The sequence below is a fragment of the Mirounga angustirostris genome, unplaced genomic scaffold, assembly GCF_029215605.1.
Source record: "Mirounga angustirostris isolate CCGP_5_RB_7025 unplaced genomic scaffold, mMirAng1.0.hap1 SCAF_10, whole genome shotgun sequence".
In the NCBI taxonomy this organism is placed as follows: domain Eukaryota; kingdom Metazoa; phylum Chordata; class Mammalia; order Carnivora; family Phocidae; genus Mirounga; species Mirounga angustirostris.
The window spans coordinates 51848385-51871715 of NW_026991718.1; the positions used below are offsets into that span (position 1 = coordinate 51848385).

Below are 23331 nucleotides of genomic sequence, written 5' to 3' on the forward strand. Positions count from 1 at the left end.
TTTTACAGGACTCTATCAGTGGTTCTGAAAGGGGCGATTTCACCCCAACCCCACTGGCAGGGGACATTTAGCAGTGTCTGGAGATATTTTTGGTTGTTGCAAATTGGTATGTGGGAGGGTTAGGGGGGTACTACTGGCATATAGTGGGTAGAGAGAGGCCAGGGATACTGCTAAACATCCTGCAGTTCACAGAACCGCCGCTCACAACAAAGAGTTACCCAGCCCAAAATGTCAATAGTGTTGAGGCTGAGAAACCATCGGCTACAGAAGGGCAGACAGTTCAACATGGCTGTCACTGTGTGACTCCTTCTGTTAACAGTGGCAAACACTTATGTCTTGTTCACTTGTAGCAACTGTTCTAAGTGCTTTATCTCCATTAACTCATTTAATCCCCACAACAAGTCTGTGAGGCAGGTTCCACTATTATCATCTCATTTTGCAGATGAGGAAGCCGAGGCACGGAGCTGTGAAGTACCTAGTCCAAGGTTCCCATGGTGGCCGTCTAGGCTTGATCTCCAGATATGCTCATGGTAAGCACATGCGGGACCTCTCTCCCTTCTTTGCTACTTCTAGAACCTTTGGAGCACCAGGGATTGTTTATATCTTTACAAGGAGGGGAAAAAAAGCAGTTGACTGGTCTCTTCTCCCAGATTCTGACTCTCCCATTTCTGATGGCTTTTGTATTTTTTTTTTCTCCAGACAGTTTAATCAAAGTGAGTACTGATTACAGAGATTATGGACAACATGAAAATTAACTTACTGAATTTGCATAAAAAATCCTGTGTCCTTCCCACAATGGTCTCTTAGGGCTCTTTCATTCTATAGGCTGGACTGCTTGGGTGACAGATTCGCTTAAATATGAGAGCAGACCTGATCACTCAGAAGGACTAGGAGGAACTGGTGAGTCAAGCTTGGGATACCAGGGACACAGGACTATTCTGATTAGGCCCATAGTTTTGATGAAGGGGGTGCTTTTCCAAAGGAGGCCTCCAATAGCCAAGATGGGAAGTTGTAAATGGGGTGAGGGTGGTGGAAGAAGTAGGAAGGGATCTGTTGGATCAAAGCCAGAGGAAATACTTATTGATTCATTAATTATAGGATGCCATAGGATTGGCTTTTCCTCTGGGTGTGGGGGTAGTAACCTATGCTTTAAACAAACAGGCCCATCACTCAACAATAATTAGCAGCAACAATAAGCATCTTCAATGGGGCAAGATTGACAGGTGGCCCACAACATGCAGTCTCAAGCCTGGCCTGAGCTTGAATGCCACACCTGTGGAGCCAACCAGTCCATGCTTAGGCAGCCCACAGGGTCATGGGCACAGAGATGACATGTTCTTTCTTGGGCCATTTGCCAAGAACTTGCTATGTCCTAGGCACTGTACCCACGGTCTAGAGAATTGAAGAGACAAGATTAAGTTTGAGAAGTTAAATAGCAGCATAAGAAATACCACATATGTCCATATAAGGGATATAGATACTCAGAGTCAAATGGGAATTCTGGACAGGGATTCCCCACCAGGCAGATGGTAGGGAAGGAGGTCTGTATTGCACCACCATGTTTCTTTTATTTATTTATTTGACAGAGAGAGACACAGTGAGAGAGAGAACACAAGCAGGGGGAGTGGGAGAGGGAGAAGCAGGCTTCCCGCGGAGCAGGGAGCCTGATGCGGGGCTCGATCCCAGGACCCTGGGATCATGACCTGAGCTGAAGGCAGATGCTTAACGATTGAGCCACCCAAGTGCCCCACCACCATTTTCTTTTAAAAATGGGAAACACAATAGCAGCAATGTCCATAATAGCCAAACTGTGGAAAGAGCCAAGATGTCCATCGACAGATGAATGGATAAAGAAGATGTGGTATATATATACAATGGAATATTACGCAGCCATCAAAAGGAATGAGATCTTGCCATTTGCGACGACGTGGATGGAACTGGAGGGTATTATGTTGAGTGAAATAAGTCAAACAGAGAAAGACATGTATCATATGATCTCACTGATATGAGGAATTCTTAATCGCAGGAAACAAACTGAGGGTTGCTGGAGTGGGGGGTGGGGTGGGAGGGATGGGGTGACTGGGTGATAGACACTGGGGAGGGTATGTGCTCTGGTAAGCGCTGTGAATTGTGCAAGACTGTTGAATCTCAGATCTGTACCTCCGAAACAAATAATGCAATATATGTTAAGAAAGAAAAAAAAAAAAGAAGAAGAAGGTAGCGGGAGGGGAAGAATGAAGCGGGGGAAATCGGAGGGGTAGACGAACCATGAGAGACAATGGACTCTGAAAAACAAACAGGGTTCTAGAGGGGAGGGGGGTGGGAGGATGGGTTAGCCTGGTGGTGGGTATTGAGGAGGGCACATTCTGCATGGAGCATTGGGTGTTATGCACAAACAATGAATCATGGAACACTTCATCTAAAATTAATGATGTAATGTATGGGGATTAACATAAGAAAAAAAAAAAGACCACAAAAATGGGAAACACAAAGAACAAAAAAGGAAGTAAGAAATCATACTAATAATACTAGTCAGAAGTGTGTATTATTACTATTTTGGTTACATGCCTAAAGATCTTTTTTCTGTGCATGTATATGGATGTGTACACACTTACATATTTCATTACATAAGTGAGTTCATATCATACATACTCTTCTGTGACTTGCTTTTTATCCTTAGCAATATATTGTAAACAGTTTTCCTTGACAGTAAATAAACTTCTTATGGATCTCTAGTATTTCACTGTGCACCTACCATGATTTAACTAATCTCTTATTATTGCCCCTTAGGTGACTAACAGTAAGGCTTTTATGTAATACTGACTTTGTGTACATCGTTATTTTTATCCTTAGGATATAGTCTTGAAGTAGAATTGCTAGATCAAAAACTATGCACACTTCCAGTGATTTTCATATTGCCCAATTGCCTTCCAGAAAGGATAGATCAGCTTAGGCTCTTACCACCAGTCTTATGAGAGCATCTCTTTGCCTACATCTTTACCAGTCTTATGAGAACATCTCTTTGCCTACATCTTTCCCAATATTAGGGAATACTGCTTTTTTTTTTAATTGCAAATTTGATAAGCAAAACTAGTATTTTATTGTTGCTGCTTTATTTTTATCTTTTTTTTTTTTTTTAAGATTTTATTTATTTATTTGACAGAGAGAGACAGTGAGAGAGGAAACACAAGCAGGGGGGAGTGGGAGAGGGAGAAATAGGTTTCCTGCCGAGTAGGGAGCCTGATGCGGAGCTCGATCCAGGACCCTGGGTTCATGACCTGAGCCGAAGGCAGACGCTTAACGGCTGAGCCACCCAGGTGCCCCATATTTTGCTTTTCTTTTAAAAAAATTATTATTTTGGGGCTCCTGGGTGGCTCAGTCGTTAAGCGTCTGCCTTTGGCTCGGGTCATGATCCCAGGGTCCTGGGATCGAGCCCCACATAGGGCTCCCTGCTTGGCAGGAAGCCTGCTTCTCCCTCTCCCACCCCCCCTGCTTGTGTTCCCTCTTTCACTGTGACTCTCTCTGTCAAATAAATTTTTTTTTAAAGGTTTTATTTATTTATTTTGGCAGAGAGAGAGAGAGAGACAGAGAGAGAGGGAACACAAGCAGGGGGAGGGGCAGAGGGAGAAGCAGGCTTCCCGCCGAGCAGGGACCCCGATGTGGGGCTTGATCCCAGGACCCTAGGATCATGACCTGAGCCGAAGGCAGGTGCTTAATGACTGAGCCACCCAGGCGCCCCCTGTCAAATAAATTTTTAAAAAATTTTTAAAAATTATTATTTTGTTACTTGGGCTCTTTTTCTACAGGCCAATTAGTCACTGGTTATTCTCTTGAAGAATTGATTATGTGCTTTATTTAGTTTTCTATTGGTATGTCCTTTTTTTCATTTCATTTGTACAGTATTTTATTATTATTTAGTGTGGCTTATTCTTTTTTTGTCTTTTTGATTTTTTTTTTTTTGACAGAGAGAGACAATGAGAGAGGGAGCACAAGCAGGGGGAGTGGGAGAGAGAGAAGCAGGCTTCCTGCGGAGCAGGGAGCCTGATGCGGGACTCAATCCCAGGACCCTGGGACCATGACCTGAGCTGAGGGCAGTTGCTCAACCAACTGAGCCACCCAGGTGCCCCCGTCTTTTTGATTTAAAGGAGAACTTGATATATATTCAAGCTATTAACTCTTTGTCTTTCTTGTGTAACAAATATTTTATCCTAGGTTGTCATTTGCCATTTAGTTTTGTTCATATTTAAGCATTCATAAATCTAAAATGTCCATGCAATCAAGGTGGTCTTTATAGGCTTTCCAAGCCATTGGGCTGGAGGTGGCTGTGACTAGAAGCAGAGAGGCCCATGGGCAATCCTTGAGCTGGTAACAGGGTGGCAGGATGAGGCCTTCAGTCAGGGCCAAGCTGGAGAGGTTCAACCTGGACAGATTCAAGGCAGAATGAGAGGTGGCCAAGAAGGGGTAACCCTGGGAGGGGGGAATGAGGAGGGAGCAGGAGGAGTCTGGGGTGATTCAAGGATACTGACCTGGATGGCAGAGTGAGCAGGTGGAGGATGAGCCAGAATCAGGGATACATGAAAAGGTAGGGGTGGGGGACAGGGGTGGAGATTGTTATAATTCACCTTGGGATTGTTGATGGAGGTTCCTGGTGGAGAGAACTCATTGGTATTTGGATCTCTAGGCCGAGCCTATGTTTCTGTCTTTGTGTCAGGCTTTGAAAGTTTTTTTTCTGCTACAGAATTATATGTTCATATAAATTCTCAATACTTAAATGGTTTCTTTTTAAAAGTTTTACATTTATAAGTAAAAAAGGAAAAACAAAGAAAAAATTTACATTTAATTCTTAATCTAGATGGAATTTGTCATATTTTGGTGAATTGTGAGAATTAAGGATTTAACTTCTCTTTCCTAGTCACTGATGATTAAACTATTTATCCTTAGCCTCCTGATCTGAAATACTGACTGCAGGGCACCTGGGAGGCTCAGTTGGTTAAGCATCTGTCTTTGGCTCAGGTCATGGTCCCAGGGTCCTGGGATCAAGCCCCGCATCGGGCTCCCGGCTCGGCGGGAAGTCGGCTTCTCCCTCTGCCCCTCCCGCTGCTTGTGCTCTCTCTCTCTCTCTCAAATAAATAAATAAAATATTTTTAAAAAATGAAATACTGATTGCATCTTACAGTACACTTCCATGTATACCTGGGTCTGCTCTAGGACTCTCTGGTCTCTTCCAGTGAATTGTCTATTTGTACACCAGTAACTTCTGTTTTGATCACATTTTCTTTAAATATATCTTAATAGGTGCTAGTGTGAGGTATACATCATCACACTGTTTTTTTCAGAATTTTCTTTGTTCTTTTAAGGTAGACTTCAAAATCAAAGTGCTAGGCCCTCCTCCCTTGGGCTGCACAGTGGAGCTGGAAACATGGGTCATCCCAGTGGAGTCCTTTGTATTCATAAGCACCAGACATACCAGGAGCTGGATTTGATGGGCCTGGACTTTCTTCACGATGCAGAAATCACATGGCCTCTTTAAGGAAGAAGCCCCTCACTGCCATTGACCTCCACATGGGACATTCCATAGTCTCTGACCCAAAGACAGTCCTGCGGACCTTCAGAGCCCCCGTGTCTCTGCTGCTGTGGCTGCTATAATGCCATATGCCCCCCACGGTAGCCCAGCCACCCTAGCCTGGGGTTTTCCTGTCCATCTTGCAGGGGACCCTGCCTCCAGCTAGGGCCCTCTCCAACCCCAATCTCCTCTGAGGATTTCCTGTGGGTTAGCCCTGGGGATCTTCTCTTAATCTGTTCTTAAATGTGTTATTCCAGAAAGAATTGTTCGTAATCACCAGCATTGTAATGGCTTCTTCCTAGCGTGTGTTTTTTTTTTTTAAGATTTTTATTTATTTATTTATTTATTCAGAGAGAGAGAGAGCACAAGCATGTGGAGTAGCAGGGAGAGGGAGAGGGAGAAGCAGGCTCCCTGCTGAGCAAGGAACCTGATATGGGACTCAATCCCAGGACCCTGGGATCATGACCCAAGCTGAAGGCAGTTGCTCAACCAACTGAGCCACCTAGGCCCCCCTTCTTCCTAGTTTCTAATGTGCATGCATGTTTTTACCTATTTCACATTTGCTTGGTTCTTTCTTTTTGTTTGTTTGTTTGTTTCTGTATTGATTGATTGATTGTTCTTTCTGAAGTGACTTTTTGCAGGATCTTTTTTACTGAGGAGTAATGAACATACAGTAAAGTCACAAATCCTAAGCATACATCTCAGTGAATTTTTATAATGTGTATACTCTATAACCACCACCCTGATCAAGATATTTCTTGTAGTGTTAAGAAGCTGTGTGTGGGGGGGGTGCTCCTGGATGGCTCAGTCGGTTAGGCATCTGCCTTTGGCTCAGGTCGTGATCCTGGGGTCCTGGGATCGAGCCCCACATCAGGCTCCCTGCTCAGTGGGGAGCCTGCTTCTCCCTCTGCCTGCAGCTCCCCCTGCTTGTGCTTTCTCTCTCTCGCTCTCTCAAATAAATAAATAAAATCTTTATAAAAAAAAAAAGCTGTGGTGAGAGATTGATGGAGAGGGCAATCATGAATCTGTCCCTAAGCTCCTGTCTTTTTTAAAAAATATTTTTATTTTTTATTTTCTTAAAGATTTTATTTATTTATTTGAGAGAGAGAAAGAAAGCAGGAGCAGGGGGAGAGGCAGAGGGAGAAGGAGGCTCCCTGAGGAGCAGGGAGCCCAATGCGGGGCTCGATCCCAGGACCCCGAGATCATGACCTGAGCTGAAGGCAGATACTTAATGGACTGAGCCACCCAGGCGCCCCTCTTTTTTTTTTTTTTTTTAAGATTTATTTATTTTAGAGAGAGAGAGCATGCACGGGGGTGGGGAGGGGAAGAGGGAGAGAGAGAATCTCAAGCAGACTCCCCACTGAGCGTGTAGCTTGACACCCGGTGCGATTTGATCACGACCCTGAGATCATGACCTGAGCCAAAATCAAGAGTCAGATGCTTAACTGACTGAGCCACCCAGGCACCCCTCCCATCTTTTAATGGAACTGTCTTTAAAGGGTGTTAAGGAGGGAGCCACACTTCAAGTCAAGTGTATAAGTGGCGTAGAGAGCAGAGTGGTAAGGAGTGGTGGGTTGTGTTCTGGTCCTCCCCTCACTAGCCATGGGACTTTTGTGCCTCAGTTTCAGCAACCATAAAATGGGAGTAGATGATAGCTCCTACCTCACAAGGTTGTCATGAAGATTACATGAGGTAGTACATGTAAGTGCACAAAAAATGTTAATTGTTGTTTTGTTATTAATTATGAGGAGGAGGAGGCAGCAGTGGTTCTTAATGAAGGGTACACATCAGAATCACCTGGGGCACTTTTGCAAAATACACGTGCTCAACCTGGCCAGATCTACTGAGTCAGAATCTATATTTTAAACACCTCTCCAAGTTACTCTGTTGCTTATCTGTGGTTAAGAATCACTGGGCTGGAGGTGGCCGTGACTGGAAGCAGGAAGACCAGTGGGTGGCCCCGTGATAGTGAGGGCTGGAGAAGGTCAGAGCTGGGCAGATTCATGGCAGAATGAAGAGGTGGCCAAGATGTGGTGATCTTGGGTGGGGAGCAAGGAAGGAAGGGGAGGAGTCTGGGGTGACTCATAGGGTGCTGACCTGGATGATGGAGTGAGCAGGTGGAGAATGAGCCAGAAACCAGAATACAGGAAAGGGGCGTGGGGCCAGCAGGCCAGCGATTGTTATAATTCTCCTTGGGATTGCTGATGGAGGCTCCTGGTAGAAATAACAAGTTAGAATTTGGGTCTCTAGGCCTGCGCTTATGGTGTTTTTCAGGGAGTCATTGGTGTGAAGGAGATAGAGCCATGGACCTAGTCATAGAGCAAATGTTGAGGGCCAAAGAGGGCCAAGTTCATAAGCATCTACCTCTGGGAAGGCCTGTGTCCACTTTTTCTTACTCCCTCCCTAGAAATAGAGAAGTGCTTATTTCTTGTGTAATAACCCCCTTGCTGAGGACTGTTGGGGAATAAACTCTCACCTGAAGATGAATAATAACTGTGGGTCACTTTGTCACAGTTCTCAAAGTTTTCCACATCCCCTGATAGAGGAGCTTATCTTTATTTTTCAGTATCCTCAGACAGCACATTCGGCTAGGGCAACGTCTTCTGACATCCCTTCGTTCCCACATGCTGGCACACATACTCAGCCTACGATGGATGGCTTCTAAGGCTCTGGCTTTCTTCATATCAACCAGTTACTCTTTGGTAAGAATTTAGGTCATTCCAGTACCTCTCCCAGAGACATTTGCATTTAGAACTATAGGTGTAATAGAAATAATGGAAGTTGTTGGATTCCTGAGGGAAGGCAATCCTGGAATGAATTAATCATTTGCTCATTCTAGAATACCCCTGTCCAGTAGACCTTGCTGCATTGATGGAAATGTTCTGTGTTATACAACATGATGGCCACTAGCCATATGGGGCTATTGAGAGTTTGAAATGTGGCTAGTATAACTGAGGAACTGAATTTTTCATTTTAATTAATTAAAAGTTAAATTTAAATTGACAAAAGAAAAGCAGGCACTGTCACTGAGAGGTAGGGGCACTAGGTCAGACACCACCCCCCTTGACCCTCCCACCCTCAGGTGTCCCCCAAAGGTAACTTTGGGTCTTTGGAATCAAATCAGGCTTCTTCCTCCCACTCTTCTAGCCTCAGCCCCTCGGTTTACCTCCCCAAGAATGCAGGCATCTATAGCTATCCCCCACAGGCCTTTCCCAGCCCTTGTTCACCCCACTCCTTCTTACCATAGGACACTGCCCATGCCTTTCCTTGTGCTCTTGCTGCCCCCTCCCTATTCCTGCTCATGCCACAGCAAGCCCCACTTCCCCCAAGAAGGCTTCCCTTACTCCTGTGCCTTCCAGATGAGGCCAATTTTAGGACCTTGAACAGATTCCTTTTGACTTCTCATCAGGGTGGGGAGGTAGCAGGGATGGGTCTCAGGAAGACGTAGGTGCAGGATGGATGTGTGTTAGATTATTGCATTTCAAACTTCCTTGACCACCACTCCCTGTGAGAAACATATCTCATGTCCCAGCCACCACACACCTACATACAGGTATATAAAACCGAAGCAAAAGTTTTTTAAAAATAACACCCTCGCTGTATGTGATGCTCTTGGATATTTTCTGTTCTACTTATTTTTTATTTTTTATTTTTTTTATTTTTTTTTTTTAAGATTTTATTTATTTATTCATGAGAGACAGAGAGGCAGAGGGAGAAGCAGGCTCCCAAGGAGCAGAGAGCCCGATGCGGGACTCGATCCCAGGATCCAGGGATCATGACCTGAGCCGAAGGCAGACGCTCAACCATCTGAGCCACCCAGGCGCCCGCTGTTCTACTTATTTTTTAAAGAAGATTCCTGGTTGTGACCCACTAAACTGATTTCATAACCCAGTAATGGGTCACAACCCATGGGGTGAAAAATGCAGAGTGAGCTTATTGCTCAGAACAGCTGCAAACACAGGCCAAGTGGCCCCGTCTAAACATTGCCCTCTGGGTTCCTTGCAGAGCTGGCACATTATGGCACTGGCAGTTGGGTGCCCCTGGTGGTGGTCCACCTGGTGGTGCTCTGCTCTCTCTGTGGAGTCTCCTTTCAAGGGCCCGCCCAGTTGGTCATCCCACAAAGTGGCCATGGTCACGGATGTTGCCGCAGTGCCATGGCAGGAGGTTGAAGTCTGTCAAGTGCTCCAGAAACCTGAAAGATGGCAGCTCGGTGTCAGGTGTCACAAGGATGTACATTTCATTCCTCTTGGAGCTCCTCATGGAGGCAAAGCTCCCGGGCCGACTGGGGCTCATCAGTGCCGCTCACCTGGCAGGGCTATGCATAATAAACAGAATAAGGGCAAAACATGGAGCTCTGCATGCAGCATCACAATAATAGAAACATCTTACCAGCCAGAGGATGGTGGAAGGAACACTCTGGTGGGATTGAGTCTTGAAGCCTCATCTCTCTTTGGACTTTAGCCCTGAACTGGAAGTTACTGAAAATAGGATCTGCAGAAATAACTACGTCAAAATCCTTCCATCTAAACCAGGTGTTTTAGCCTTTGAGGGCCTCAAGTCTGTTAACACTTAGCACACTGTTCGGACAAAAGTGGCTCTCTGATTTCCCAACTACTACGGAAGAAAAGAAACAGCCTGGAAGGTTGGGGCTGGTAGGTTGTTTTTAGAGACAGACATGCAGATGACAGGAAAGTAAAGCCATGGGGAAGGACAGAGCAACAATAAGGAAACATAATCACATTATTGTCTAGTTCCATAGGGAATGCTCATAATGATGACCACTTCAGTGGGAAAAGGATAGTTTTTTGTTTGTTTTTTAAAGATTTTACTTATTTGAGAGAGAGAGAGCACGAGCATGGGGTGGGGTTGTGGGGCAGAGGCAGAGGGAGAAACAGACTCCCTGCTGAGCTCAGAGCCCATGGGCCTGACACTGGGCCTGAGATCATAACCTGAGCCAAAGTCAGACACTTAACTGACTGAGCCATGCAGGCGCCCCGGAAAAGGATAGTTTTTTGTTTTTTAAAGATTTTATTCATTCACTTGACAGAGATTGCGAGAGAGAGAGAGAGAGAGAGCACAAGCAGGGGGAGGGGGAGAGGTGGGCTCCCCACCTGAGCAGGGAGCCGGACACGACAGGGGGCTGGATCCCAGGACCCTGGGATCATGACCTGAGCTGAAGGCAGACGCTTAAGCTGAAGCCACCCAGGTGCCCGAAGCTTCACTTTTTAGGGAAGGTATTTTATTGGAACCTCAGTGATTCTGGATAAATTTGATGCTGTTGAGCTGATACTGATTAGGGCTAGCCATATTCCTCATGGGTTTGAGGCATGCTGTGATCTCAGGTTCTCAGCGCAGGTCCTCCCCACCCAGCCCTAGTCTGACTCACAGCCTAAAATCCTTCCGTTTCTGTTGGATTCCTTTGTTCATCCCAGTGAATTTGTGCATGGATACTTTCTCATCTGCAAGCTTGCTGATAGTGGTTCCCTGATGCCCTGAAGATAGATGCAGAGGAGGCTCTGAGATGGACACTCCCTGGGGCAGGCAGGCCTGGGTGGGGTGACCTATGAGCAGAGGGCAGGACAAAGCCACTGGGATTTGGGCTAGAGTGAGTTTTTAGGGAGTAGCAGGGGGTGGGTGGAGGACAAACTCCCCCCTCTTCACTCTGCATTGCCTGAAGATGGCCCACTCACTGAGACAGGGCCAGGTATCTGTTTCTTTCATAGCCTGTCCCCTCAAGTCTCCCTGGCCACCTAGTCCCCAGATCTGCTGTGAGTCACCCCGCATGACTGCAGGGGTGCTCCAGTCAGTGAGTGAAGAGAAAAGCCAAGTATTTCTGAGACAAAGATTATTTATTCCACACCATCTGAGAGAGGGATGTTAAGTAGAAGGCAGTGGGACTGGAGATGTGTTACCCCACCAGGAGGTTTCTGTCTTAACAATAGATGATTATATAGTATGCATGCATAATACATTACACATCCTCATGTTGGTATTTGCAAATGCTGTTTGATTACAAAATGATGAAACATTTCTTCTAATGGGGGAGAATAATAATAAACTAAAATAACAATATCAAAAGTCTTTGGAAATATTTCAGAGGTTTGCAGAGCCATTCATTGATGTGTCCCCAAGGCCAGAAGAAGAGTAGGGTTTGGCCAAGTGGTGGTTCTAAGAAACTGCGTAATAAAATTCTTTATATTTTTTTTTCAGTAGGAATATAATGCGAGGGGTAGAGAAAAACCACCCAATTCCATCTAACTAGTGGAAATCAGATTTTGATGATGAAGTCAAAGTGATTTTTATAGGGAGAAGGGTGGGCAGCAGCAAAAGAAGACAGATGAGCTTAGATTTTTAGTGAATCTACTGGTTTGTCACGTGTATATGATACCTTGCGTGTGATTCACCCATGTCAGACTATCCAGAAGGACCAGAGTCCAGAATTAGCAGTGATTGTAAAGGAAGTCTGTCCAGCACAAAGGTTTCTTGTCTGCTTCCTTATTGAAGTCTGTATGAGCAAGAGGATGAACAAGGCAAAAACAGGCTCTCTGTTAGGGAGAGGCACAGAGTGTTAGTGTAAGAGAGAAAGAAAAAGTGCCCTATTTCCATTTGTTTCCAGTTCTGCCTCCCTTGAGAATAGTCCTCAAATGACAGGAGGTTGGGTAGGTTGGGGGCATCATAAGGAGTGAAATGAAATACCCAATAGTAGAGGAGATGTTAGTGGGACTCCCTCAACCCCTGCCTGGGGCAACGTCCACCTGTCTTCAAGAAATCACAGCCCAGTGTGGAAACTGTCCCAAGAAGGGATGAGTTCAGGGCAGGCAGGGTGTGGCCCCTCAGGAAAGGCTCCTGGGGGCGGCAGGCAGAGGCTTCCTTCCTTGGAAACCAGCTCCAGAAACCGTGACTCGGCTCTAAAGCATTTTTAGGCATCTGGGGGCTGCTGCCTTTGTCAGTCCAGTGCTCTCCATGGCTATTTGTTCTGGGGGTGGCTGTGCACGAAATGCTCCCCAAGTGAGTGCTAGGACTGGCCAGGCTGGCCTGGCAGGTTCAAGGGTGCGGGGCCTGCCCCACAACTGGGGCCCACGACACCATTCCTGAGCTTCAGGGCCCAAACACTAAAGTTCCTTGTGTGTGTGTCCTCTGTGCCTGACACTGTGCTGGGCGTTGTCTGGTGGTGTCATGACACATCATATCCTGGGAGATGGGTGGTGTCAGGCTATCCCCATTTTACAGCTAAATAAAGAGGCTGGGATGTTTCGTGTCTTATAAAGGGCAGAGCCAGGACTTGGAGCCAAGGTTTCCAAGGCCAAAATAGGGGTGGGGGGGATGCTGTTTCTGTACCCCATCCTGGTCAAGACCAGAAGTGACTCAGCTGAGAAAGCTGCCCTTGGGAGGAGATGGAGCCAGAGATCCAATAACTGATCACCTCAGCCCAGGGGAAGGGCTAGAAGGGCCCTGGATCCACTCATGGGACTCCTTACCCCCCACAGAGCCAGCACCTGCCTGCAAAGTGCCTAGGGGATCCCTCCTGCAGAGTGGTCCTTGCCAGCTCACTCTTCATGAAAAGTTCTCTCAACCAGTGGTCATTTTAGAGAAGGAAGGTAGTAGTTTAGAAACATGTTTTTAGGCAGTGGTGGCCTTTTCCTCACCTAAAAACTATTTTTTTAGAACAGTTTTAGGTTTATAGCAAATTAAGAAGATGGTACAGAGATTTCCTTTATGCCCCCTGCCACCCAAACATGCATAGCTGTCCCCATCATCAACACCCCCCACCAGATCTGTACATTTGTTACAATTGATGAATCTATGTGGTGGCTCTTTTTTTCCCAAACAAAATTTCTTCTGAACATGCTTAAAATTGAAAACAGATACAAAGGGGGCTGTTCTGTGTGAGAAGATTGTGGGGAAACCTGCTCCTGCCTCCTGTTTTCTACCCCCTCCTACTACCCCACCCAGATTCTCCAGGGCCCAGATGTAGTTTATGGCTCCTGTTCTGAGGTGAGGAGAAGTAACGCTACTCTATTAATGAGCTCTTCTCCCAGTCCGTGCCTCTAGAACATATACTGCAAGTGCCAGGTTTAAAAAAAAATTACGGTAAAATATATATGACATAAAATTTACCATTTTAACCATTTTGAGCATATAGTTTAGTGGCATTAATCACCACCGTCCATCTCCAAACATTTTCATCCTCCTGAACTGAGTCTCTGTACCCATGAAACAATAACACCTCTTCCTCCCTCCCTCCAGATTCTGGCAACCACCATTCTACTCTGTCTCTGTGAATTTGCCTATTTTAGGTACCTCATATGTGGAATCAAACAATATTTGTCTTTTGGTGTCTGGCTTATTTCACGTAGCATCGTGTCTTCAGAGTTTATCCATGTGGTAGCGTGTGTCAGAATTTCCTTCCTTTTTAAGGTTGAATAATATTCCATTGTATGTATATCCCATATTTGTTTATTCACTCATCTGTTGACGGACATTTGAGTTGCTTCCACTTTTTGGCTATTGTGTGTAAATAATGCTGCTATGAACATTGGTGTATGTGTTCCGGTCTCTGCTTATAATTCTCTTGGGTATATACCCAGAAGTGGAATTGCTGGATCATGTGATAATTCAATGTTTAACCTTATTTATTTATTGATTGATTTGAGAGAAAGAGAGAGTGGGGGAGTGGGGGGGAAGGGCAGAGGGAGAAGCGGACTCCCCGTAGAGCAGGGATCCCAATGCAGGGCTCGATCCCAGGACCCTGGGATCATGACCTGAGCTGAAGGCAGATGCTTAACCGACTGAACCACCCCAGTGCCCCATGTGGGGAGAGAGAGTCTTAAGTAGACTCCATGCTGAGCCAGGAACCTGATGTGGGACTCGATCCCACGACCCTGAAATCACAACGTGAGCCAAAACCAAGAGTCAGATGCTCAACCACTCAACCAACTGCACCACCCCAGGCACCTCATATGTTTAACCTTTTGAAGAACCATCATACTATTTTCCATAAAGGATGCACCTACCATAAAGGATGTACCTATATTCCTACCAGCAATGCACAAGGGTTTCAATTTCTCCACATCCTTGCCATCAGAGCAGGTGTTTTTAATCTCTTATTCATAGCTGTATCTCCAGAGACAGGGACAGTGCCTAGCACATAGTAGGTACTCAATTAATATTTGTGGGGTCGAATGAGTGGGAGGCCTTGGTCTCTGGGCAGCTGTACCCGGGAGCCCTCCTACCTGTTAACCAGTCAACAGAACCTTCCCCTTCTAGTCCCTGCTCAGCTCTAGGAGAATCACCCTTTTGATTGGGTAAGTAACCTAGAAGTGCCCACCGGTGTCAAAGAGGAAATGGTGGATGTGGGGTGATGGATGTGATGAGGGACTCTAACATGCTGGCTAGCATAGGAGTCTTTCAGACTGTGGGTCTCAACTCATTTCTGGCTCCTGAAACCCCATTTATAGTGGTTAAAAACCAGCATTTATGAAAAATGAAATACAAAAAAAATACCAGGGTATACCACATGGAAGAAAGAGTAAATATTTTGTGAAACTCTTGTTTTTAGTGTGATATTTATGTATGTTTATAATGGATCACAAAGAATTTGAAAAACATCTTGGATAGGGTGTGCAGCCTCTGCTTAAAGAATTCCCCATGGGGGAGAGGGTTTACTGCCTTACAGGGGAGCACCTGCTGCTTGGGGGTCTGCTGGAACATTGGAATGTTCTTCCTTTATTGAGCAGATCATTCAGCTGAAAGATCTTTCCTTTGAGGTCCTTCTGTGTGCTAGGACCTGTAACAGGCACTTGAGATGAAGAGGAGTCCAGGGTGCCCTCAGGAGTTAATGGAGAAGAGAGGTAGGAGAACAATAAAGGGACAGACTGATGTGGGAAGGGAGGGGAGAGGAGCGCCAAGAATGCTGCCTGGAGGAGTCCAGGAAGGAGCCAGAGTGAGCCTTGAAGGATGGACAGGAATTTGCTACTCTCTACCAAGAGAAAAACTTATAGGAAAGTATGAAGATGAGAAAGGGCAGATTGTGTTCCAAAAATGGCAAGTAACCTGGTCTGGCTGGAGCCCAGGCTCCCTAAGGAGGTCAGGGGTAGGGATGGCCAACCTGGGGGACATGAGGCTGGAGAGCAGGCAAAGCTCAGATGTGAAAAGTTCTTTGTGTCAAGAGCTTAGATTTTCATCCTATAGGCAGAGGGGTGTCTTTTAAATATTTAAAAAACAAATACTTGTCAGGATGTATACTGGGATCTGGGGAATTAGGGTGAATGAAACCTGAGAAGCCATCATCCCGGTGTAGGGAGCTGGTATGAAGTAAGGAAACACACAGACACAAATGGTTATAGAAAGGGAGACGAACAGGGTGATGGGAAATAACAGGGTCCCATGAAAAAGGGTGAAGGAGGTACTTGGCTTACACTAGGGGGAAGGCCTCTGTGAGGAAGTAATGGCTCAGTTGGAGCCTGCAGGTGAGGAGCCTTCTCGGCAGAGGCGGTGGCTTGGGCAAAGGCCATGAGGTGCAGAAGGCCTGGGGCAAGAGGCAGCTGAGAGAGGGGGTGGGAGTGGCTGAGCCAGCCCAGGAAGGGCCCAGGGACCAGGTGGGACAGGCCTAGGGTAAGGATTTGGGATTTTATCCCAAGGGCAGTGAGAAGCCATTGGAGTTTAAGCAGGTGTAGGTGTAGGGGTGTGTGTGGGGGGAGGGGGGAAGGGAGAGGGGGAGAGAGAGATTGAGAGAGATTATTTATTTATTTATTTATTTTTTAAAGATTTTATTTATTTATTTGAGAGAGAGTGAGAGAGAGAAAGAGCACAAGAGGGGGGAGCAGGAGAGGGAGAAGCAGACTCCCTGCCGAGCAGGGAGCCCGATGCGGGACCCGATCCCAGGACTCCAGGATCATGACCTGAGCCGAAGGCAGTCGCTCAACCAACTGAGCCACCCAGGCGCCCTATTTATTTATTTTTACACGAAAGGGTAAGTACATCCAGGGCAAAGATCAGAGTCAGGAGGTGCAGAGGAATGGAAGGAAGGGAGCCAGTGAGGGGCTGTGGAAAGCCCACCCTTGTTTTCTGTGGCTCCTGGAGCCTGGCTGTTTGGACCTGGGGTTGGGGATAGAAGTGACCGGAGATGCCCAGAGGATATGACACTTGGGGAAACACTAGTTTCTTCTGCCAGAGGGCGGAGAGTGGGGAGGAGAGTCTTTATTCTTCAGGATTAATTTTCCTGGTTTCTTCTTACTCAGACTGGACAGTCTGACTGAACACTGTGTTGCCACCTCTGCCTCTTTGTCCAGGCTGTTCACCCTCCCTGGAACACCATTCCTCCTCCTTTCTCTTTCTTCTTGACCCAAGGTGGCTCATCCCTCAAGGCCCAAAGGAAGGCCCATGTCCTCTATAAGGCTTTCCCCACCATTCCGGCCCCCCGTCCCTGCCAAGCCCAGCCCTGCACTGTCTGTGGCCAGCAGGAATAGGAAGAATGGTGTTCCAGGCATGTGTTGTGACACTGCACTTTGGGGAACCCTCTTCAGCTCCAGCTTCGAACAGGACGAGAATCTTCCCCACTGAATGACCCTCACAATCCCCTCCTACTCTCCTGGCTCCCAGTGAGAGACACACATGGCAGGGGCCCCAGTCAGTGTGTTCCAGTCAGCATGAGACCAGCTGTGAAGTCCCCAGAGGGGGTTCTGATGGCCTTCATGTCCCTCATCATTTGGGTCCAGTGGTCCCTAGGCCCTGAGTGAGGAGGGGCTGGGGACTGATGTCAGAACCACCTCCTGGGGTCTCTTTGGATGAAGTCTGGGAAACTCTGATCCCACTTCCAAATGAGGGCTTTCTATTGCTTGAAACAGTGGGCTGGGGACATAAATGCTCAAGTTAAAGAAGCTTTTAGGTGTCCGCAAATGGGCTGGCTGATCTGGGAGGCCTCAACCTACTCCAGGGGCAGCCTGTGATGAACAGACTCTGTCCTGAGCACACTTTTTTTAAAGATTTTATTTATTTATTTGAGAGAGTGAGCAAGAGAGAAAACAAGCTGGGGGAGGGGCAGAGGGAGAGGGAGAAGCGTGGGACTTGATCCCAGGACCCTGGGATTGTGACCTGAGCTGAAGGCAGTCGCTTAACCAACTGAGCCACCCAGGCACCCTGTCCTGAGCACACTTGTATCTAAGCAGAGGTGGTAGTGGAAAGGGTTCTCAGTGCTGCCTTCTTACCTACTGGGCAGCTGGGCTGCTCAGGAGAACCATTCACCACTGTTGGCTAATCTGCCCCCACCGCCACCTATCCTGGACCACATGGAGAATTACCCTTGTGGGAAGCAGCCCAGCCCTTACTCTCACCTGCAGGGCAGAGTCTTCTGTGTCTTTTGATTGGGATTTATATTAGATACCCTGTTTGTTTTCTCCAGTGAAGGCATCTGTATGTGGGGACATCCATGTCCCACTCGATGGGCCTCCCTTGGCCCCGGTCTCCACAAGTCTAGTCTAGGATGACTGCTTCCTTCTCTGAGTGTGTCTCTGGACTCCTTGCACTTAAATTTACTGCATGCCACATAGTCTCCATTTTAATTCTGGCCATCCCACACTTTCCCTCCAAGTGTGATGAAAATTCCACCCACCGTTGTTGCATGATGCTGAGGCAAATGAGCGGAAACAAATATACTTACAGATTTATATTTCTTCATGATTTCTGGGATTAATGTTACTATCCAAGTCATGCCCAGGCCTGGATTCTGTCTACCCAGCTTTGCTCCATATCCTCTACCACAGCCTTGTGACAAAGGTTTAATTGCTTAATTGTCTTCTTCCCTAGTAGACTCTTAGCTCTCAGAGGGCAGCAACTGGTGCAGTCATCCTTCCTATCATTGGACCTGGCACATGAGGTCAGTTCTCCATATGTATTTTCAGTGGACCATTGTATGGATTTTAAACTTCTAAAGGGTAGAGACTGAGTCTTTCTCTTTCTTACCAGTTCCACATCTCATTCTAGCCCAGAGCTAAGCTGATAATAAGACTAATAGGTTGGCTATTGGATGGGAGTGCTGGAGAGTCACCTGGAAAAGTTTCTCAGGTCAAACTAGATTTTGATCCTCAAGGAAACAAAGAAACCCAAAGTGTAGAGTCCCAAATATCTGGAGTGCCTGTCAGGAAGAGGTCAGACCCTATCACATGTGAGCTGTGATCCTGGGCATTGGGCAGGTGGTGTGGTAGGGTGGGGAAAACTTGGGTGGTGAAACAGGAGAGGGAACCGGAGGTGCTCAGGTGCCAGGAACTGAGGAATTTGGTTAACTCAGCTCTCTGCCCCCCAACATCCACAAATTTAAAAGAAAGAGGAAGGGAAGGGAAGGGAAGGGAGGGGATGGAAGGGGGAAGGAGAGAGAATGAGCCTAGGCTTGGAAGCTAAATCAAAGTGGATCTGAATCCCCTTTTCATCTCCTTTATTTTTTATTTATTTAAAAAAATTTTTTTTAAGATTTTTATTTAATAAATAAGATTATTTATTTGAGAGAGAGAGTGCATCAGATGGGGGAGGGTCAGAGGGAGAAGCAGACTCCCCACTGAGCAGGGAGCCTGACGTGGGACTCGATCCTGAGACTCCAGGATCATGACCTGAGCTGCAGGCAGTTGCTTAACCAACTGAGCCATCCAGGTGCCTCATCTCCTTTAAATATGGAACTCCAAGACATGGTATTAATCTCTCTTGAGTCCTAGTTTCTGCATCTGTGGAGTGAGCATTAGGTTAATACATGTGATAGGCCCCACACTGTTCTTGGCACATGGTAGACATTCAGTAAGTAAGGGGAATTCTTAGTACCATGGCATCATGTTTCTTCTTTTTTTAAATTTTTTTAAAAGATTTTTTTATTTACTTGACTGAGCGAGAGAGAGAGAGAAAGAAAGAGTGCATGTGCATGAGCAGGGGGAGGGGCAGGCGGGGGGGGGGGAAGCAGACCCCCCGCTGAGCAGGAAGCCCAGCATTGATCCCAGAACCCTGGGATCATGACCTGAGCCAAAGGCAGACGCTTAACGGACTGAGCCACCCAGGTGCATGGCATCATGTTTCTCATGTTGTATCAGTGAGGGTCCAGCTAACATAAGCCAAAAAAGGTCATTTATTAGAAGACTCCCAGCTCGTAGCCTTGAAGAAAGGGTTGGCTCTGAGGCTTCAGGAAGACCAGAAAACTTGGGCCTGGGTTTTCAGGAAAAGGCAGGCTGCCTTAACTAGAGGCCATGCCAGCCTCCTTGTGTGATCGAGACAGAGTCTCACTGGCTAGTCTGGATCCTGTGCTGACAGTCCCGCTGGGGACTGAGGGAGATGGAGTTCTCTGTCAGAAAAGTGAGGTGCTGTATCCAGAAGAATGGAGGGGAGATTGCTAGACAGGCAGAACTGTTGACTATCACCCATGAGACTCCCCCCTGCCCCACCCTGGTGCTCCTGTAGGCCTGCCACGTGAGCCCTCAAGTGCAAAACGATGTAACTACCGCTTACCTCACCTGTTTTCTTTAACTTCCTCCATCAGTTTTTCATTTCAACACCCTCTCTGTCCAGCCTGGCTCCGCTCCACCCTGAGCAGGAAGGTGGCATCTTTACTCAAAGGGCTACCCTGCTCCAGGGCCTCCAGCCTCCTCCCTGACCCTCCCCAAGAGTCCCAACCCCAAATCCTCACCTGATCTTTACAAAGTTCTATATGCCCTACAGAAAAGAACCTTGGGCCAGTTTAAAATTTTTCATTTGCTTTTTTCTACTTTCACTTTTTCAATACTGACTCTTCTTTTTACTTTACCTTTGGCCCAGTCCTGGGGAGGGACCAACCCCCTGCTTTGTTCCTTTCCCCTTTTTTTGTGCCCAGTATTCTACTGCAGCAATGTCATCCACTCGGGGAGTCTAAAAGGCCTCTAAGCCGGAGGGTCAGACTTCCGAGGTGGAAGATTTCGTGATGACTGCCTCAGGCCTGATAAGGGAGAGAAGCAGGCCTACCTTCTCAGGACTGATCAGTCAGCATATATTGCCTTTGTGCCCCTGTCTTCCCCTCTCTCCTGGAAGATTCCTAGTACCAGTGCCCTCATACCCCACTGAGGCTTGTCCATTCCAGGAGCTATTACCTGCTGTGGGCCTGCCCCATCCCTTTGCCCCTATTAGAGCTTCTCTCTGTATCTCTTGTCTTTTCAGCCTGCTGTATGTTAGATCAGTTAATTCCCACAGAGCTGATAAGTTCAAAATCTCAGAAAACTTGTATTTTATAGGGGAGATTTAAAAGGACAGAGTGTCAGTTTCAAAGGGTAGCTAGCTGTAAGGATTAGCTCCTCACTGTGGGGGCCCCCTGGATAGTATGGCTTTAGTGCTTGAGGGAGGGAGGATAGGAAAGAAGGATAGATAGATGAACGAACTGGAGAGGATGGAAGGAACGATGGGGAGAGATTCACAGTCACAATCACAATCACCTTCTCAGGAGTCTGTCCATCATATAAACGGACAGCCACCTGTCTGCCTACATGGGCCTGGCTTGGGGGGCATTTGTACTCTATCAGCCTGAGCATCACTTAAAAGTAAGGAGAAGGATTTTGGGAAAGAAAATTGTGAGAAGCAGTGAAATGTGTCATTTGGACAAGGGAATTTTTTGCTTTTTATTTTTTTTTTTGAGATATAATAATCCACAAACCACAAAATTCACCCTTTAAAGTGTACAACTGAGTGGTTTTTAGTGTATTCACAAGGTTGTGCAACTATCATCACCAATTGCAGACCATTTTCATCACCCCAACAAGAAACCTTGGACCCATTAGCAGTCGCTGCCCATCCCCCAGCTCTCAGCAACCACTAGTAGACTATACTCTCTGTCTGTAGATCTGCTTATTCTGAATGTTTCTTATGAATGAAATCCTATTATAAATGCCCTTTTGTGTCTAGTGTCTTTCACTTAACATAGTGTTTATCCATGTTGTGGCTGTGTCTGTGCTCCATTCCGGTTTCCTGCTGAATAATATTCCATTGCATGGATATGCCACATTTTTTTTACCTGTTGGACACGTGGAGGGTTTCTACTTCTTGGCTATTATAAATAATATTGCTATGGATATTTATGTATAAATATTATTGTGGACCTATGTTCTCAGTTTTTTGTTTTGTTTTTTTTAGTTTTCTTGAGTGTATACTAGGAGTGGAATTGCTGGGTCATGTGGTAATTCTGTTTAAATTTTTGAGGAACTGCCATAGGTTGGGGATTTTTGATACCTTTTTTTCCTGATTATAAGCAGAAGTTCATTGTAGAAAATTTATAATATATACAAATATACTCAGAATAAGATTCTCTATATGACTCATTAATAACTACCTTTAATATATCAGTGTATTTCTTATATTGTTTATTAAAAATTGTATTGAGGGGCACCTGGGTGGCTCAGAGGGTTAAGCATCTGCCTTCAGCTCAGATCATGATCCCAGGGTCCTGGGATCGAGCCCCATATTGGGCTCCTGGCTCAGCAGGGAGCCTGCTTCTCCCTCTCCCTCTGCCTCTCCCCCTGCTTGTGCTCTCTCTCTCTCTCTCTATCTCTGTATCTCTGTGTCTCAAATGAATAAATAAATTTTTTTAAAAACTGTATTGAGTTTAAAATATATATAGTTTGTCTTTTTTTTAAATTAATTAATTTATTTTTTATTCTAATGTTAATCCCCATACATTACATCATTAGTTTTAGATGAAGTGTTCCATGATTCATTGTTTGTGCATAACACCCAGTGCTCCATGCAGAATGTGCCCTCCTCAATACCCACCACCAGGCTAACCCATCCTCCCACCCCCCTCCCCTCTAGAACCCTGTTTGTTTTTCAGAGTCCATCGTCTCTCATGGTTCGTCTACCCCTCCGATTTCCCCCACTTCGTTCTTCCCCTCCCGCTACCACCTTCTTCTTTTTTTTTCTTAACATATATAGTTTGTGTCTTAATTCTTTCACTTTACCTTCTATTGTAAGCATTTTCCATGTCAACAAATATTATAATATTGTTTCTGACCACATTCTATCATCATTTGATGCATTATAACTTATTTAATTAACGTGCTGTTCTTGGACATGTAGATAATTTACACATTTTTGTCATTATCACAGGTGGTGCAGTATCTTTATAAGTAAATGTTCATCTACATCTCTGATAAGTTTTTTTTTTTAATATGCTAGGCATTACAGGGATGCCTGGGTGGCTCAGTCATTAAGCGTCTGCCTTCGGCTTGGGTCATGATCCCAGGGTCCTGGGATCGAGCCCCGCATCGGGCTCCCTGCTCAGCAGAAAGCCTGCTTCTCCCTCTCCCACTCCCCCTGCTTGTGTTCCCTTTCTCGCTGTGTCTCTCTGTCAAATAAATAAATAAATAAATTCTTTAAAAAAATATGCTAGGCCTTTCTTTTTTATTTTGTTTTGTTTTAATCTGCTGGGTTTTTTTTTTTTTAATTTTTTTTTTGGTAAGCTGTATGCCCAACATGACGCTTGAACTCATGACCCCGAGATCAAGAGTTGCATGCTCGAGGGGCTTGGGTGGCTCAGTCTGTTGAACCTCCAGCTCTTGGTTCCGGCTCAGGTCATGATCTCAGGGTGATGGGATCAGCCTCACATCAGGCTCCACGCTCAGCTGGGAGTCTGCTTGAGATTCTCTCCTTCTCCCTCTTGGCCTCCCTCTACTTGCACTCTCTCTCTCTCTCTCTCAAATAAATGTTTAAAAAAAAAGAGTTGCATGCTCTACTGATTGAGCCATCCAGGAGCCCCATATATCTGTGATAAGTTTTGA

At 46.1% G+C, this 23331-nt stretch overlaps 1 protein-coding gene across 50 annotated transcripts in view; it reads left to right on the plus strand.

Moving 5' to 3' along the window:
* Positions 1-23331, plus strand: part of ASPRV1 (aspartic peptidase retroviral like 1) — a 110961-nt gene that overhangs the window by 65921 nt on the left and 21709 nt on the right. For 31 of the 50 annotated variants that reach the window (XR_010405631.1, XR_010405605.1, XR_010405611.1 and 28 more), the window contains 2 exons: positions 443-530; positions 700-900. The gene's annotated coding sequence lies outside the window, so the exon portion shown is untranslated. Of the gene's footprint in view, positions 1-442; positions 531-699; positions 901-18367; positions 18438-23331 lie in introns of all 50 variants that reach the window. The other 19 variants (XR_010405623.1, XR_010405619.1, XR_010405625.1 and 16 more) reach the window with 10 other exon arrangements.